This window comes from Panthera tigris, chromosome E2 (genome assembly GCF_018350195.1).
Source record: "Panthera tigris isolate Pti1 chromosome E2, P.tigris_Pti1_mat1.1, whole genome shotgun sequence".
Taxonomy (NCBI): domain Eukaryota; kingdom Metazoa; phylum Chordata; class Mammalia; order Carnivora; family Felidae; genus Panthera; species Panthera tigris.
Genome location: NC_056674.1, coordinates 50,578,071 through 50,598,191, shown reverse-complemented (window position 1 = coordinate 50,598,191; position 20,121 = coordinate 50,578,071). Strand labels below are relative to the sequence as shown.

The 20,121-nt window shown below is 40.6% G+C and overlaps 1 long non-coding RNA gene across 1 annotated transcript in view; it reads left to right on the top strand.

The window, feature by feature from the left end:
* Positions 1 to 9,921: 9,921 nt before the first annotated feature.
* The window catches only part of LOC122234348, a 39,313-nt gene continuing 29,113 nt past the window's right edge, over positions 9,922 to 20,121 (top strand). Inside the window, exon 1 of the long non-coding RNA XR_006212117.1 lies at positions 9,922 to 10,067. This is a non-coding gene — a long non-coding RNA (uncharacterized LOC122234348). The remainder of the gene's footprint in view (positions 10,068 to 20,121) is intronic.

Here is a 20,121-nt window from a genome sequence, read left to right as displayed (position 1 = left end):
GTCTTCTTTATAATACCTGCTCTGATGTTTCACAGCGAGCATGTATAACAGCAGAAGGAAGTATGAAGGGGTAAACAGCAAAGAAAAGATATTTACTAGTGGGGGTACATCCCCAAAGCTTATCTTTCGTGTAGTTGAGTAACAAAGAGACCAGAGGTCGTTTCCATAGTAACACACATTCTGCAACTTATAAATTGCAGAATGTAGAAGAAAATTCTTGAAAATGCCTATGGAAACTGTAAAGGTCTTCTGAAGAATGTCTGTAATACTTTAAATTGGCATGTTCCCTCTCATGATAAACATAGAGGTTATGGGTTATTCAAATGGGTCGTAAGCATCTGGGGGGCCCTTGTAATCCTCATTAAACTTTCACTCACCGTAAAGACCTCTTTATTCTTAAAATGAACACTCTGTGAAAGAAGTCATTGCAGAAATACCCAGACTGTGATAGACATTAACCTCCTCCATCAACAGGTTCCACTTTGACTGAACTCCAATAAAACCTAGGAATTCTCAACTGGAAAGCACACCTTCTGCAGCCAAGTTTGCTTTTGTGTGTGTGTGTGTGTGTGTGTGTGTGTGTGTGTGTGTGTGTGTGTGTGTGTGAACCTATAAGTCAAATGACTCTCCCTTGGCTGAACAAAACCAAAATCTGATTCCTTTTCGCTCATTTCTGTCAGGCCCCCGAATGGGTAAACTCTTCACTCAGTTCTTGATAACCAGGGGTTGTTTCCTCCAGAAATCAAGTACTCAGCACATGTGGCTAACCCCACTCAAAATTCATTCTTTTCTTTTCTCTTCTTTTCTTTCTTTTCTATTTTTTTTTTCTTTTTGCGGGAGCTGACAATGTGTGCTCGATATTTTCGGGAAATTGCTCTATAATGCATGTCTGTAAGGGGAATGCTGGTTTCAGTGGATCCAAAGACTTGCCCTCATGTATTTTCAGGCCACATCTGGTGTGTGCCCCACCGTGTGCGTCTTAGGGCTCTGGGTGGGCACCAGAAGGAGTTGGAAGTTCAGGGGTGCCATATTAGGTGGCCCCCTGCCAGTCACCTAGATCACCTGTGACTCAGCTTATGTATAAAATAAGACTTGGGGCACCTGGGAGGCTCAGTTGGTTAAGCGACTGACTCTTGATTTCAGCTCGGGTCATGATCTCACCGTTCGTGAGTTCTAGCTCCCCATTGGGCTCTGTGCTGACAGCGTGGAGCCTGCTTGGGATTCTCTCTCTCTCTTTAACTCTTTCTGTCCCTCCCCCACTCTCTCTCTCTCTCAAAATAAATAAATAAAGGTAAAAAGTTTAAATTAGACTAGATTCTCAGGTTCTTTCTCTCTCTAAAGGTTCTGTGACACTCTCCCCAACCCACCCAAGGACAAGTTATGGAAAGCAAGCTGGATGGTCGTAATAAATGACTAGTAACTCCAAACAGGAAAATAAGAAATTGTTCCTATTCATCGTCAGGTCTAACTGAGTAGTAGTGACCCTGAAGGAATCAAAATGAGACAAAACTCGGCATTCCCATTCGAGGATAATTGGGCTTTGGGAAGGACATTGGGTGTTAGCCCCATATATTCAAAACCACCTTCAGAAATGTCACATACTTCAGGACTGCTCTGAGCCCTCTGCCCTAGGCTCTGAAAGGACCTTCTAGAGCAGGGAGACAGGGTGATCCCATCAGTAACAGCTAAATAATGCACACCTGAGGGTCATTTATGTTTTGTACAGGGGTCCTGTTCAAACTGAAATGTTCAAAAAAAGTCGTTTTCCTTAATGTTCTGGAACTTGCTCTGGAGCCCAGTTTCTAACAGTAGCTAACCACAGCAGGAAGATGGGGAATGCACAAAATGATTTTAAATGAACAAATTCAAGGCAACAATTTCTTCCTGTTTAATTTTGATTCATTAGGAGAAAGTGCCAGCAAAATTTAAATCCCTTTGTATGGCTGTTTGTCTATAGCCCATTTTTCCTTTTTCCCTCCTTATCCCCTAGAGAGGGCTGCTGGGTGAAGGAGGATGTGTGCAAATCCTAAATGTCTGGGCAGTCGCCCTCCATTCCCTCTGCCTTCGGAAGCGAGTGTTCCTGTAAGCTCCTGGGGACCCTGCCTTCCAGTGGCTTATCTGTCCTGCTCTTGACTGATGAGCTATTGATGATGTCTGGTACCCACTGCTGTTTGTAGCCTTCTGCCTCCAGTTTGAAGGGCCCCACTATCTGCAGTCTCCTTGTCTCACTCCAAGGTGTCCGCAGGTCACCGGCTAATGTGAACTTGGCCTTCTCAGGATCTAATCACATGGGAACCCTTGGTGATTGTGCGTGGCAGTGCCATCTGTGGGAACTTGGACGTGGGACACTGTCTGAAGGCTTTTATCTCAGGGACCACCTTCCACTTTGCACTTTGTGTACCTCTGATGCCCTGTGAGGGGTAATAGGGAGAAGGCACCCTGGTACATTTTCTGCCACTCACATCCCCCTTTGACCAACTCCCAGCGCCAGGGCAGGACACCACACTGCTCCCCCACTTTCCCTTACTGACGACCTTCCTTTCCACATTGTCCCTACCTCGTCATGCACAGTGAACCTCACACTCTCAGCCACCCCATCTTAGCTTTCAAAAGGCAGAATAAAGGTTTTGACTTGACCATGACCTTTTCTCCCAAACAAAGCCTCTTCACTTGTCAAGAGCTATTCTGTCACTAGGGACTCAAAAATCTTAGCGAAAAGTCAAAAGCAGAATACTGATGCTGCTTTTTTCCTCCACCTTTTAACAGTCCCAGTCTTCCTTGATGCAGCAGGTGCCTTTGGCCACAGAAAGAAAATCTGTGACCCCACTTGGGAGCGTGCTCTGTGCCAGGCTGTCTTCTCTGCACTGTCTGTATTGACTCTCCGTTCTCTCAGCCACGCTAGGAGATGGGTACCATTATTACCCCCACTTGGTAGAGGAAACTGAGGCTTAGATGAATTAGGTAACTCCACCAGAGACACACATCTAGTAATCTAGTAAGTGGTAGGGCTAGTATCCCAGGAAAGAGCCACTCAAGAGCCAAAAACCTCATGTCTTTATATACATATATATATGTATATATATATATATTCATATGTATATGTTTATATATAATATGTTCATATTCATATATATGTGTATATATATAATCCTATTTGTTTTATATGATTATTTATAATTTATATATTTATTTCCTATTTTATTTATATGTTTACAATTTGCTAAATACTAAAGGATTTAATACTTAATTAGCTAATTGTTCTCAATTTCTTTTCATATTTTTAAAGCAGAAAAGCCACTTCTAATCCCTTGGATAATAAGCCAGAAGGGGCGCTGCTCCGGTTGAAGCAGGGACAGACTGGGGATGCCTGGGGGTCTGGCAGTGATGGCCAGTGCCCTTTGCTTCCTCCAAGGCAATGATGAACCCTCTTCTTAGAATCTTCTTAGAATCCAGTTTGAGACCCTGCTCCCTGTAGGTGGCTCTCTCATCACAGGACTATCCCCTAATGCGTGACTCTGAATCAGATTGCCAGGACCGGACCCATCACCAACCATCCAGTTTAGTTTTTGACTCGGTGGGGACAAGAGGCAAGTACTTACGTGAGCAGTGGGCGGTAGTCTCACGACACTTGACTTCCCACTTCCCTCCACGTTTAGAGCGCCCTACCCTCACCCCTCCAAAGCAGAGGGCGCCAACTAGAAGCTGGTGCTCCCACTTGGTTTCAGGGCATTTGTGTTTGGCCATCGTCAGACTCCTTCTTCCCACCTTGCTGGCCTATTTGCCTGAACAGTCTGGCCCCAGACAGCATCTCTGTGCCCACCCTTGACCCACGGTCGCTTCCCGATAAGCCTGAAATTAGAATCCCGTGACAGACCACATGCTCTGTGAGGGCCATGATACCACCTTTTCTTCGCTGTGTCCCCAGCACTTGGTACACGACTTGGGACGCAGTGGCACTCCACACGTGTTTTCTTAAGTTATTAATTAACTAATGGCACTAGCTTGTGCTCCTATCAGTTGACTCAAATGTCAATGAATTAATTATCCTGAAGAAGCAGATGTGGTTTTACATGCTTAATTTACAAGAAGGAAGTCTTTTGATTATCATGGGTTTTGTTTTTAAAAATCTTTAAAAAAAAAAAAAAAGATGGGGAGATTTCGTGATTTGATGAACCATGGAGTTAATTGCTTGCTCTGAATTTCAATTACTCTTTCCCCTGTCCAGTCTGTTAAAGACACTTTTGGCAGCTTTGACACTTCATTTTACATTTTAAATAGGAGGTCAGCTCACCAAGGAGCTATAATCATTCAGCTGGGGAGAGGAAATTTATCAAACTTTGTATCCCAAGTATACAAACCAGTTTGAAGCAGATTTATAACTTAGAAAATACTGTGATTTTTCATATTTATTTTCCATATTTCAGTATAATTCCCTGGAAACAAAGCCATAACCTGTCATTGTTTTTCTATCATTATAATTGCAAGTAATAATGTAACAAGCTTTCTCGACCCTCCAGGAAATTTGGAAATACTCACTAAACTCCTATTTCAGAGTACAGCTCTCTTAAAACGAAAAATGCTGATATGTCATTAATTATTTTTATCACGCTCGGTTATCATTAATGATAGGAGTTTGTGAGTGAAATGCCGTCTTCAAACGACAAGAATCATGTGAGCCTCATCAGTGATACTTTAAAGAATATGTATGTCAGCTCAGTGTCTGAATGATTTCAAATGATCAAAATGTTAGAGGCAAGAAATAATCTCTCAGTTTGAAGTCATGTCCACTTTCTCTATATCCTAATCCCGCCTTTTCATTTGCATTGGATTTGGGCAAATCTTCTCAAATAAAATTAAAGATATTAAAACAGGTGGCATATCTGAACCTTACCCTTGATTTAGTATCAGAGTCCCCCCCCCCCCATAGGAACATCGCTGAAACACTCTCCAATAGTCGAGTCTGTCTGACAAGTTGTCACATTGCTTTCTATTTCTTAGGCATCATTTTTTCCAACAGTATTCAGTTTCTGAGTAACGGATCCTTGACGCTATAGTAAAATCCAACTTTCCCGTGAACCTACCTGGCCGCTGGGTGGACAGGTCAGAGGCTACAGCCAAGATTCACAATCAGGTTGGTTAGATTCTGATACCTTGTGCCCATTCCTCTTTGCCATCTTGCTTTTATATACAAATTGTTAATTCATGTTAATTCACTGTTGAGTTTAATTCTGTCACAGGTAAACTGTGTATTAAATATTTTAAACACTACAGAGATTCACCATTCTACCACACAGAGGCCATACTAAACGTCACAAATATCTTTTAAAGGAAAAGAAATGGCTCTTTTCTTTATGCACCACTAATTGCCTATCATCTTAATTTTTTCAGTTATTTAATTACTACCCTTGGGAAAGGCACGATTTTTCGTATAAATACCATGAAATCAGAGGGATGCTGTTCTCTCCAAAACTAATTTTTGTTAAGAAGGAAATACAAGATTGACCCCCCCCAAAATTAAAAAACAAAACAAAACAAAACACCTCTTCTCCTGTTTTAGGTTGTAATCTCTTAAAAAAAAAAAAGCTTCCTTTGCACTTTAAAATGTCTTTACTAAAGGCCACATTTCACTGAAATACCACATTAAGAGGTGCTTTATTTCTTTCATTCTGAAGACTTTAAATAAGTAAATTCATAGCTACTACAGTGGTTTCTTTAGAAATGTATTGAGGCTTAAGTAAAGAATATACGCGTGTGTGTGTGTGTGTGTGTGTGTGTGTGTGTGTGTGTGACTGCGCTGAAATCCAATCCCAAAGTTTGTAGAACCATTCTAAATAATGCCCTTCCCGAGTACCTGAAAGGAGGTACGTGAATCACAAACTCTTAAACTCTAATTATACCCCTGTACCATTCAGAAAGCACAGCTGCGTGTGGTGTTGCTGTTTTCATTTTTATATCATCACGGGTTTCCCCGGAAATCAGGGGATATTGTTCTATTGTGAGTCAGCACTTCAGGGCACTTGCCTTCCGTTGCTGGATTGAAAACAGTGATGGCCTGTGTGCTCTCGCCCCTGTGACCCTCATCATCCTCCTTTTTCCCACACATCTTTTTCTGTGATCTGGTTGCCATCCGTTCCCTTCCTTTTAATTCTCAGTTTTTTGCAGATGGTGTTCCAGCAGCGTGGAGGATTTTCCTCCTTTTCTTCGTCTTAAGATGGCCTTAAATGTTACTTCCTCAGTGGAGTATGATGTAAACCAAGAAGTGTTGGGTAGTCCCATTATTTTTGTACCACCATATATATGGTAGGCTGCACAGATCAATTATAATTTAATTGTGAAAAGGTTGATGCACTCCCAACACGGCATTTCCACTAACCTGATCCTCTTTATTATTATTTTTTTTTCTGATATTTTTTATTTAGTTGCGGGGGTGGGGGGACACAGGATCTGAAGCAGACTCCGCACTGAAAGCAGCGAGCCCGATGGTGGGGCTCGAACTCATGAACCATGAGATCATGACGTGCGCCAAAGTTAGATGCTCACCCAACTGAGCCACCCAGGCGCCCCTCCACCACCGTGATCCTCTTAATGTTATATTTAAGTAGCTCAGTACTCACTGATATCCCCCACTATGCTGTAAGCCATGTGAGGACAGGGGTTCCCTGTGCATATCTTTATTGTTTTGTCTGGAGTACGTCACAGTCCCTGGCACAAAAGTAGATCCACAGTGAGTATTTAATGAATGAATGAAACTTGACTCCCCCGAGCTGTGCTAGTTCAGATTTTGATGTCCTCTTGGACCACCAAAGAATTACCCAACCTCGGCATCGTTAACCATCCAGGCCAGATTTGTTATGTGTGTGTGTTAGCGGCAGGGGACTGTTACATGTATCATAGGATACTTAGTGGCATCCCTGGCTTCTATCCACCAGGTTCCAGTAGCACCTCCCTTTAGTCCTGACAATCAAAAATGTCTATAGATGTTACCAGATGTGGTCTTGGGTGTCCAATTTACTCCCTGGAGAACCATCCAACTTACATAATAATTCAATACTTGTCTTCCTTCGCCCAAAATCTGTCCCGTTGCCAATAATGAAACACTTTTAGAATAAAAATTCCAGTTGTGTCTCTACCTTGCCTGAGTACTTTTCACTGGGTTACCATTGTCTACAGAATTTATAATTTGCACTGTAAATAATGACATCGTCGAAAGCAGGTCCTGAGCTATTAGCCCTGTACTACCTGCGCAATGAATTGCTACTCTGCCCTTCAGCAAGTGCACTGACCTCCCTGGGTTCCAAGTTCCTCATTCTAAAAGCTCTAAATGATTTATAATGTTCTTCTCTCTCTCAAATTCTCAGATTCTTTTTATAATCGGGTTACCTGTGCAAATTAGCAAACAGGCTTTACGTGTTTAGCAAAACCTGTTTTTCAAGGTATTTTAAAAACTAGCTCTCTCTGCTCCAGGATACTTTCTAAGAACCCAGAGTTGAACTTCAGTGTCCTTCTTTTGAGGTACCATGAAATTCTCTGCAAACCCTGTGCAAAACTGCATGTTATCTTATTTTGAAAATCTTGTTTGTTCTCAAATAGACTGTGAGTAGTAGAGTACTACGTTGTTAAAGATGGGATTCTGAAGCTCAGTACCTGATCATGTGACCTTGGGGAAGTGATGTAACTTCCCTGAACCTAATTCCCCACCCCACACCCTCCACGGGTCAGGAATTATAATGATGCCTCCTATGGTTATTGTGATGTTTAGAGTTTGGCACGATGCCTGGTGCATAGTAAATGTTCGATAAATTTTACTGTATTTTCCTTATTCTAAGACAGCAGTGGAAAGTGTGTTTTAATCACCGACTTTTTCTCTCGGTGGCACATCCAAATGTTCACCTTGCAGTCAACGAAGTCATAGGCTAGAGAAACTGTAGTATGATGAACTCACAGGGCCCACCAATGTAGGGGGGCAATATAAACTTGCTGAATTAACTATCATTGGTGTGCATGCAAGTTTCAGTGCTGTGTGGACACGTGTTCCACTTTGTGGAAAAATGTAGTTTTCTTGACTTGTATGGAAACCAACAAAAGTCACTTCTTTTTATGACCTAGATGGTCAGATTCCAAATCACTTTATAAAGTTATCCTTATTTGCATTGAATGTCCTTTAGTTGTAACATTTAATTAATATTGTAACTCATCAAAGGTGCTGAATAATAATATATGCCACTATCCGATTTGGCCACTCTCAAAGGAGCATACATTTATTCAGATTTCCCATACCAGAGAGATTAAGGCCTGAAGATGTTGCATCAGAACCTACAGCTATCTTTGTTTATTTTTCCCCAGGCTGCTAATTATGTCCTCAAAATATGATTAGCTGAAGCAATTTGTATGCAAAGCATATTCTGTCTTTCTGTCTTTGTCATGTGGTTACTCGACTCATGTAACCTAACAAGAACCCATTATCAGGAAAGGTAGTCTGTGCACACGTGAGAACAATGAATAAAATGCTGATTCAAAAGGTGTCAGTAAATTCAGAAACAGTATTCATGTTTCTAGAAAATTAAATACAACATAGTCAAAGGAATATTCGTTGAGCAGCTAGCAACAGTCCTTGAGTTGGGCTGTACAGTGGAATCACCCAGGGATCATTTTAAAATATAAAAATGGCCTCAGGGCACCTGGGTGGCTCAGTCGGTTAAGCGTCCGACTTCAGCCCAGGTCGTGATCTTGCGGTTTGTGAGTTCAAGCCCCGCGTTGGGCTCTGTGCTGACAGCTCAGAGCCTAGAGCCTGCTTCAGATTCTGGGTCTCCCTCTCTCTCTGCCCTTCCCCTGCTCATGATCTGTCTCTTTCTCTGTCTCTCTATCTCTCAAAAAAGAAACATTAAAAATTTCTTAAAGTGTTTAAAATACAATAAGCCTTTGGCTCATAATTATTTGACAGTATGGCTCTTCATGGGAAATCTTCCGTTGTTGTCGTGAAAAAAAAGCAAAACTCACACCTATCATCGGTGTGATTTCTGTTGAGAAGGCAGAAGGTGAGAGCTTGGAGAAGGAACCTGGGGAAGCAGGAATGAAAATTATCTAACAGGGAACCCAGACGTATGAGGGGGAACCACGTGGCACCTACATAGGGGGAGGAAAAGTGGGTGCTGGTGTGCTTACTGTGCTTTTAAACCATCAGGAAGTTTGCTGGTTCGTGTCACTCACTGTATTATACTAAACTACAGACACAGAGATTGCCATGGAAAATTCATTTTATTTTATGATTTCAGGACAAGCGAGGACCTAAATAAGACACGTACCTGGTGCGTTTTATGAAATGCCACAAACGTGACTCAGAACCAAAGCGGATCGATCGCCTTACGTGTGTGCAGATGGCAGTGGAATTCTAGTCATGGTATTTCTCTCACTCATGCTGTTGGGTGAAACGGAGAACGAAAGGGAAAAAAGGAATCGTTACATACGTTTTTTACAGCCACACTATATAAAGTACACGTATTCAGTGTGATTTCCCCTTAGTAAACGGATGATATCAAATAGAAATGTGTACTGCTTTTGATCATTCAGAGAGGGGGACCTTCTTCCTCTTTAATGACAGAGGGTCAGTACTGGCTCTTTATGGCGTATGTGTTCCTCCGTTTAATGAGTTAATTAAGGCATCGACTCAGAACATAGGAAATCCAGGGGAAAATGTTGTTTTAACCTGACCTCATTGTCCCCTTTGTTGACCACCTTTGTGGTCCAGCCTCTTCCCCTTAAGAGATAGGAGTTGTTTTCCCATTTGTCGAATCTGGGCTGGTGTCGAGATGTGTGTTGGCCAATGAAGGAGGTGTGGTTGTGCCGGTTCCAAGCCTAGGACTCGAGAAGGCTTACCTTGCTTGTACTCTCTTTCAGAACCTTCTGGCCTCCTTGGGAAAGAGCCTGAGCTGGCCCGCTGGGGTATGAGAGGGAGAAGCGTAGCCAGACCACCCGTGGGAGGAGAGATGCCTCGCTGACCCATAGGTGCTCTACACAGAAGAGAGAGGCCATCTGAGACCAGAGAGCTGCCCAGCTGGCCTGTAGACTAGGTAAGCAGTAACAAAGTATTCTTGTTTTATGTTTTTTAATATTTATTTATTTTTGAGAGAGAGAGGCAGACAGAGTATGAGGAGGAGAGGGGCAGAGAGAGAGAGGGAGACACAGAATCTAAAGCAGGCTCCAGGCTCTGAGCTGCAGAGCAGAGCCCGAGGCAGGGCTCGAACTCACAAATCAGGGATCATGACCTGAACTGAGATGGGACGCTTAACTGACTACGCCTCCCAGGCACCCAAAAGTATTCTTATTTTAAATCAGGAAGTTCCGGGGTGGCTTGCTGTGCAGGAGCAGAAACATGACCTAGAAAGTAGCACCTGGGCATGAGATGCTACCCTAGCAAAATTCTAAGATACGTGGCATTGGCAAGAAGGAAGACATGAGCCGGGTTTAAAAAGGAAAAGGGCAAGGAGCTTTGTTACAAACGCTCAGTAACCAGCGAGAGAAAGGTTATTGGTTGCTAGAAAAATGGTGACCATAGTCCACGGACAGAACTGCCCCTCGTGGTGAGTAGAAAACAGGAGCAGAACCTAACGAAGTTGGGGCCTTGGCGAGGTGGTTTTTAAGTGGAAATGAAAATGTCACTTGATTTCTCTTTTGCCGAATGGGATGAGGTAGGGCAGTAGTGAGAGGAGCTGGTAGATACATGGAACACATCTTTAGGGAGGCAAGTTCACAGCCACAGATTCTCGCATTGGTCAGCACAGCCGGCCTGCTTTGCGAGGGAGATCTGAGCCATCAAATTGACTGCAGTGGTTTAATTTCAGCGTCTCATCAAGGGCGGCTGCCAACTCTGAGATTTAAGAAATCATTTCATTTCGGACTCTGATCTTTTGATGATTATCCATAAAAGCCGCCAAGTTTTATCTGACGTGATGTTTAAAAATTTCATACACATTTGTCATTCCCTGTGCTTTGGTCTTGAAACTTACTTTAACAATTTTTCTCAATTTATGTAATAGGGAGGTTTGGCTTGCCGGTTGGTTTTACAAAGTTTATCATGCAATGTTTGGGTTGTTGTTGGCTTGCTTATTTGGATTTTGCCTATTTATTAAGCGATCTAAATTGTTTGGGCATCTAAATACATCTTCTCAAGGATTCTGCATCTGCTTGTATGTAAGATTATCCTGAGTACCACCAGAATTACCCATAGTACCTGTCTAGTGCTAGGGGAATTTTAAGGATAATATAGACCTAATTTGTATTTCATGTCTGGTCAGCATTTTTATGTAAGTAAAAATTTAAAAAATATTTTTTAAATGTTTATTTTTGAGAGAGAGAGAGAGAGAGAGAGAGAGAGAGAAGGAGGCAGAGTGTGAGCGGGGGGAAGGTGCAGACAGAGAGGGAGACAGAATCTGAAGCGGGCTCCAGGCTCTGAGCTGTCAGCACAGAGCCCAACCTGGGGCTTGAACTGATAGACTGCAAGATCATGACCTGAGCCAAAGTTGGATGCTTAACCAACTAAGTCACCCAGGCACCCCCATAAGGAAAAATTTTTACAGAAATTTTTTTATAGAGGTCATGTTAACATCTTCTAAAGATGAGTAAACATAACATTGTAGGCTACGGATGGGGAAAACTAATGTAAACCTTAAAAACATTCTTTTTAGTATTTTTATCATTTTTATTCATCTCTGTTACCCATAGGTGTTCTGTATTAGAGAATTGATTTCTTTGGGGCATCATTATCTCTATAATTAATCTCTGTAATTACATCTCTATAATTAATAGCCTTTCAAAATTTTAAAAATTAAGTACATGTAATTATAATAAATATCCAAATACTTAAATAGATAAGGTAAGTAAATTTGAAATTGTACAAAAAACTACAATTGTTTCTTCCCCGTCAGCACTTCTGAGAATGATGGATTCATGTTTAAGTGGATGAATTTCATTCTGTGCACATTTACTGTATCTATTTAAGATCCATAGCTTTTTTGAGTATTTTTGGGAAACAGAAAAGACTTGCCTTGGTAATTTTTGTTTCAAACTTGTATCTTTTCAAAGGAATATGTTTAAATCATGGTGGCACGTTGTCCATGTTCAGTTTTTGTCTGCTCATATACAGCAGATAATCTGAGCTGATATTTCATTTTGACTATAGAAGTGCTTAGAGAGGCCTGAAATGTCATCCAGGGAGAAATGTTTTTTCATGTTAATTTTGGAGACAGAGACAGACAGAGTGTGCATAGGGAGGGGCAGACAGAGAGGAACACACAGAATCTGAAGCAGTCTCCAGGCTCCGTGCTGTCAGCACAGAGCCCGACGCGGGGCTCGAACCCATGAACCATGAGATCATGACCTGAGTTGAAGTTGGATGCTTAACCAACTGAGCCACCCAGGCGCCCCGAGAGAAATATTTTCACACAACATTTGTTGCGCGTGCTTCTAATGACAGAAAAATGCCCCATCATCTACGGCAGTGTATCCCTTGCTTAGAGAGTGGTACCTGACACGTATATGTGCTCTATAAATACTTGCTGAATGAATGATTATGGAGGAAAATCTAATCTCTCTGAGCAGCTGAAAGGAAGAGGAAGAACATGTAATATGACAAATGTGGCGGTAATGACAGAATGACGCTAGGGCAGCTGGTGCCCTGGAGACAGCTTCCTGGCAGTCGGGGGATCCTCGATTCCAGTCTCACGTTCTGTACACTCCCTGACTTCAAACCAGGCCCTGCACTCATCCGAGGCCAATTTCCTCATCTATATTATGAAGGCCAGACTTTAACATGCAAACAGTCTATTTTTTTATGGTCTAATACCCCTCCTTACAAATGGGATTCTTGTCAGGTTTTTTTGTGTAAGTCTAGCCAGCTTCTTAGTGTTTGATTTCCTTTTTCTATTTATTTTCTTTACCAGCGTGGAGTCTTTCTTTTATCTGAAGGTTCTGCTCTGGCAGTAGTGTTCTCGCTAACGTAAATATCAGTTATTTATGCCTGGCAGAAATCTTACAGATGATCCTTTCCTATTTACTCATTTTGTTTCCGTAAGAACTGAAACCCTGACACATAACATGAATTGTTTGTTTCCACATCGAATTGGTGGTAAAGGTAAGATTCTTGGTTTTCTGATTTGCTGCAAAAAGAGAGTTCTTTCAACTCGTCAGTTATACCGGCTCAAGAGAACTTGGGTTGTTATTCAGGATTTAATTCCCATCTGCTTTCTTCCTATTGTTTACTTTTGTTTTTTTCTACGTGAACAGATAGAAGTTCTCTTCAATTCGCAATTACCAACCTAGCAAGAAGAGTAGAAAACACACTGTAATATGGTAATGAAAACTTCTTTAGAAGGAATAATGTAAGAGCAGAGTCCCATTGATAAAGTTTTAGCATCTGAACTTTAACTACCATCCAAGTGATTTTGTGAAAGGTTCTCAATGTAGCCAAAACATCTTCCCAAATCTTGAATTTGGGGCATTTTGCTTTTGGGAATCAGAAGCACAAAATAAAATTTTGTTTCACCTTCTTCCCGTAAACACGTGAATTTCCCTGTGCTACAGGATCTGAATCCAGGAAGCACATCTATTCCTTTTATTAATTTCATTATACCATATCTTTTTCCCTGGGACTGGAAGCGGATGGCTGTTTCAACACTTAAAATGTTTACCGATGGCAGCTATTTTCATGAATTCACATCTCAGCACCGTGGGGAATGTTACTTTAGCCTCTAATCGTGAGCTGAATCTGTCAGAGAAAATGATGAGCAGCAGTTGGTAGCAAACATTATTTGCCACACTTGGTAGATCCTTCTCTATGCTGCTCTCTGATTGCAAGTGGGGATTCACACAATTCTTGGGGCCAGAAACAATAACTCAAGTAGAATCTCTAACCAGAATTCTCTAACGTCTGGGAATCATTTAAAAAGCCATCTTATTTTCCAGCCAGCAGTGATTGCTGTTAGCACTAGGAGCAGTTCATTAGTGAGGGACAACTAAAAGAACAGGAATTCTACTCTTACAAATAAGTTCGGCTTAAAATAACCTTTGTGTTTTATTCTTCACTGAACCACCTGTCCTACATTTCTGTTAGACCTCAGCCCAGTAATAAGCAGTAAGCTGTTTAATAAAACAACCGATCAATTTGATTGAAAGTGGCTCAGGTTAGCGATGCTGTTGTCACATGAAATAAAACATAAGGGTGATTACCAGGTCATAAACGTTTGACTTTGGTTATAAATCCAAGCACTAAATATTTTGCAGTCACCTAAAATCCCCTGTCACACATATTTCATCATTTCCTCCCCCGTGGTTTCAGTGAACATCATCGTTTCTATTCTCTGAACTCTTGTAGTAATTATACTCAGTAGTTCAACTCTTAATTCTGTGTTGCATTGTGTTAGCGGAACATGTTAGCACTTGAGAGAATCTTGCTAAATCCTCTAATCTAACCTCCTCACCTAACAGAAAGTGACCCAAGGCTCCTAAGTGATTTTTACAATATCTGTATTATGTACCTAATGTAGAGCACAATTGAAACTAGACTGTAAATGTAATGGTGTCTCCAGGAGTTTGCCATCATTACAATATAGTACCCTTGTCTCCCCAACCGAGTGTGTCGGGTGCCTTTGCACCTTACACAGGAAGGTTCACTGGAAGACAACTACAGGTAGAGCAGGCATATAATAAATACTTTAGCCCGCTTCTCTTATCCCCAAGAGTGTGTTAGGTTGGCAAGAATAGCTGGAAAAGGCCACTTCAGTAAATTTTACACTTGTCATGAAATTCTATTTTGACAGACTGGTTTTTAAAATAATTAAAACATCTAGAAAGTGTGATCGGCTTTTGTAAGGTTTAGTAGGAGCCATTACATAGATTCCAAAGCCTAGATTCAAATACAAAGTACTAATTGATAAATAAAGATTATTTGAATTATCCTGCTTTACCAAATTATTATTTAAGAACTTATTCTCTGGGGGCGCGTGAGTGGCTCAGTTGGTCAGGTGTTCGACTTCGGCTCAGGTCATGATCTCACTGTTGCCGAGTTCTAGACCGTGTCGGGTTCTCTGCTGACAGCTCAGAGCCTGGAGCCTGCTTCAGATTCTGTGTCTCCCTCTCTCTCTGCCCCTGCCCCGCTCATGCTCTGTCTCTCTTTCTAAAAAACAAAAATAAACATTAAAAAAATATATTTAAAAAAAACTCTGGTCATGTGAAACTTTATAAGGAAAACTATCTCTGCTAGACATCCACATTTCCACTCAAAGGATTGGGGGATCTTTGGGAAAATGCTAGTTATGAAACTGGGACAGAAGACACAAGGTGAGCCTGTTGTGTCTAGCAGTGCTGAAAAGTAGGGAAATGGTACACACAAGCAAACAAAAAACTACAGTGAATGTCAAAGCAACACAAGATCCAACTGAACGAGTTCCCAATGGCTAAAGAGGGTTGATTGGAGCAATAAAAGAGATAAAGTGGTATTAGATTATAACACAAAGTATAAAATAAGTATAAAATCTTATACTGTATGAGTCCATACAGATATTAATAAATGAATGGAGGAGGAGAGACAAATCTGCCCTGCAGAAGAATTGCAAATATTTTACGTAGTCTGCCCCCTGCGAATTGAAGTATAAATCCCTCTCCTCAGTGTGGGCTGCACCAGTGACCTCCTTCTCAAAACGCCGTATGGAAAAGGGAAAAAAAATAGAGTAACTTGATTGTGGAGAAACCCAACAAACACTACCTCAGCCTGGAGATCAAGGTTAACATCAAGAGAAATAAGTCACATTGATTTATGTACCCTTGATATTATGTGATAAAAAATTACACTGTACCCCTGTGTTCTTCCTTCCCCAAACCCATAACCCTAAGCTAATCATAAGAAACATATCAGAAAAATCCCAGTAGAGGTACATTTTTCAAAATCCTTGACCACTACTCTGCATTGTCAAGGTCATCAAAAATAGGAGAAGTCTGAGAAATTTTCACGAGTAGCCTAAGGAAACATGATTACTATATATAACACATTATCACAAATGGGATCCAGGAACAGAAAAAATGCATAAAGTAAAAAGTAAGAAAGCTGAATAAAGTATGGGTTTTCATAGTGTTTTAATCTCAGGTCATTTAAATTAACAAACGCAGCATGCTAATATGAAATATTAATAATAGGGGAGTCTGGGTCAAGGGTGTAAGGGAACACTGTACTGTGTCCACAAATTTTCTATAAATCTAAAACTTTCTAAAATAAAAAAAAATTATTAAAAATAAGTGGCAAAATAGTTGAACACGTGAGTTGCAAAATATACAATTTGCTGTGAAGCCGGTGAAAAGATGCTCAACCTCATTGGTCATCAGGGATATTCAAATTAATACCACAGTGAAATACCACTGCACCTGAAAATACCAAAGGATGGTGAGTATTTCTTGCATGTGGAACCATCCTACATTACTGGGCAGGATACAAAATTATAAAATCATTTAAGAGAACAGTTTGAGGATTTCTTAAAAAGTGAAACATAGATTTTCCTTCTGACCCAGCAATTCAACTCCTAGATATTTATTCTGGGGAATGAAAACCTATGTCCCACACAGACATGCAGACAAGTGTTTATAGCAGCTTTCTTTGTAAGAGCCCAACCTTGTCAGTAAGAAGTTTCTTCTATACAAATTCTGTTCAATAATGAAATGATTATTACATGATTTTCTAGTAATTTTGCCAAATATATTGTCTCTGGAATATCAAGATACATGTTATATAAACTCAAATATGGTAATCCTATCTTTTATGTAAGGCTTAGTTATTCATGTAAGGATAACCGGTCTATTTAATTTAATTTATTTATTTTTTCGGGGGGGAGAGTAGCAGAGGGAGAGAGAGAGAATATTAAGGAGGCTCCACGTTCAGCGCAGAGCCCAATGCGGGGTTCGATCCCACGACCCTGGGATCATGACCTGGGCAGGAATCAAGAGTTGGATGCCCAACCGACTGAATCACACCCCAAGGATAACCAATCTGTGTTAAAGTAATTTTTCCCTATAGATTCCCACTCCAATTCTGATTACCCAGTCATGCTCAGCAACAGTGAGATGACTTCCTTCAAATCATGAAAAGATTCTTTTTCAGTGTGCTTTTGAGCTCTAGGTGGTTCAAGTCAGATCTACTTCAAAGAGCTGCTTGTGATTTTTCTTTTCTGTGGGACATTTGGCTCACTTTCTAAGTCAGAATATACTTTGCAGTAATGGAAAATGGCTAGATTCATGGGCGTGTGTGTGCGTGTGTGTGTGTGTTTGTGTGTGTGTGTGTGTGTTATTCCCTCATGGGTTAGATCCAGTGTTGTTTTTGGTTTTCTTCAATATTATACTCTGAACCAAGATGCAAAGTTAATATATTGCATTTAAATTTAATTATATATATATATATATATATATATATATATATATATATATATATATATGATTGTGGTTGTTTCCATAGAGTAGCAGCCACTTATATAAAGAGTGAAAATAGATAATTATTCAGATATTTTGATATTGTTAAACCATCTAAGTAATGATTAAGTATTTCATAATTCAAACCTAAATAGTTGACTTCAAGATCTATATTTTCATAATGTTTCAGTAAAATAGAATTATTTCAGACCCACTTATGACCAGTTTTTAAATTAATAAAATGTTCTGTTGAGTTTACTTCTGTCATTTATTTGAAAACACTCAGGTTGAGGGGCCTGGGAGGCTCAGTTGGTTAAGTGTCCCACTCTTGATTTCAGTTCAGGTCATGATCTCACAGAGCCTGCTTGGGATTCTCTTTCCTCCTCTCTTTCTTCCCTTTCCCCACTCACACTGTGTGTGTGTGTGTGTGTGTGTGTGTGTGTGTGTGTGTGTATGTGTGTGTCTCAAAAAATTTTTTTAATTAAAAAAAAGAAAGAAAGAAAACCCTGAGCTAGCCTCTACTGAAATTAAATGATGAAGCATCTCAGTATTTTTCTACTGACACTAATATTTCAGGAGCTAATATTTTGCCTCTGATTTAAGATTCTGATTATTGGCAATGAAGATAATCCATGAGACCTGCTTCTTATAGAGAGAACTGTTCCTAGAAGATGTATTACTTTATTATTTGGACATTATTTATTGCATATTTCAAACTTTAAATTGTTTGGAGACAAGAATTACTTTTTAAAATATTCTTTAGGTTCAAATTCCCCCACCTTGTCCTGCAAACAAGCATGAGTAAATCACTCCACAGCAGCATAGCAAAGAGAAAATAAAGGTCATAACGGACCTTATAATGTATTACAGTTATTTGCTGGGACACTTCTAAAATCTGCCGCATTTAAGATGCAGTCATACATGTGAGGATAGTTTCAAAATGAGCAGCTCTCTTACCAACATAATTTGCAGAAATTGGAGGGCCGAGTTTGTTCAGGAACAATAATGCAGTCTCTAAATATCACTGCTGAAGGAGAGAAAAGCGTGTGCATCCAAATTCATATTCGCACCTTCCTTTCCCTCCCAAAGCAGCAAACAGCGCCATTGTCCTTACATCTGAGCAAACCATTCATCTAGGAGGTGTTTGTGATACTTAACAATTTCCTCAGAGTCTAATTAGTCATCAGGCAATGCCAATTCAACCTCCGGATGTCTCTAGGAAACTATCCACAGATAGGCTGCAATCCATTTCCTAGTTCATGTTGCAGATTATGGCAAAAGTCTCTGCATTTCATTCCCTGGAGGCACAATTGTCTTCTTACATGGGAACCTGATCGCCTGATCTAAATATTTCAAACTGCACTAACTGCTCAGTTGCCCAAGGATCAAGAATACTTTTATCAAGATCTGTGCAGACTTTTGAGCTTTGCCCACTATTTGTCTTACTCGCAGTCTCCCCCTTTCCTGTGTTCAACAGGCACATTGGGCTTCTCTCAGTTACATGACTAGGCCTTGCTCCTTCCTGCTACAGGGCCTTTGCACACGCTGATCCTCAACCTGAAATGCCCTTGTCACTCAAAATACCTTTCACACACCCATATCTGTACAGATGTCAGTTCTTCAGAGAAGTGACTCAGTTCCCTAAAGCAGATGAGATGATCTGTTTATACACCCTTTATAAAACCAATATACATTTTTTTCTATGTTTAATAATGTATTGAACACATGGACATTTAGCTCAACACTTTATTCTGAACACTAAACATAGTGAAACAAATGTTTCTCGATAAATGAACAGATGTTGATAAAGCACCTACTTTGTTCCCAGCCAGTGATCTGGCTCCTGTAGAAATAACAGCAAACTCCACAGAGACAGATTATTATCAATAGATAATGAGTAAACGTCGAGAAATGTGTAGGAATACTAGGTGATTCTATGGATAGAAAGAAAACATAATACAACAGAGGAAGACATAGAGTGACAGGGGAATGTGATACAGTTTTTTTTTAAGGTTTATTTATTTTTGAAGGAAAGAGAGACAGATCGTGAGCAGGGGAGGGGCAGAGAGAGAGGGAGACACAGAATCCGAAACGGGCTCCAGCCTCTGAGCTGTCAGTGCAGAGCCTGATGCGGGGCTCGAACTCACAAACCGCGAGATCATGACCTGAGCTGAAGTCGGTAGCTTAACTGACTGAGCTACCCAAGTGCCCCAAGGGATGTGCTATAGTTTTATGTCCCCTAGTCAGGGACAGTCTCTTTGAGGAATAGACATTGAGAAGGGAGTTACATTAACTGAGTTGCAAGACATTCTGCTTTCTGGCTGCATCACATAGGGTCTTTGAGGCATGTTGCTTTAGAACTTTGAATTTTATTCTGAGTGAGATGAGAAGTCATTGGAGAGTTATGAGCAGGGTGTGATGTGGTCTGACTCAGTAAATAAAGTGCCGTATCCTGAATAAATAATAAAGGCTCACTGTGGTCGTTTTGTGGAGTACAGAAAAGATAGAAGCACATAGATTAGTTACCAGCTTACAACAAACATGCTGGAGAGAGAGGTTCGGATTCTGGATACGTTTTAAAGGTAAGGTTTTCAGGATTTGCTGGAGGAGTAGATAGGATTGGTAAAAGAGAGGGGAATCAAGATGACCCCAGGATTTTAGTCTGAACACCTCGAGGAG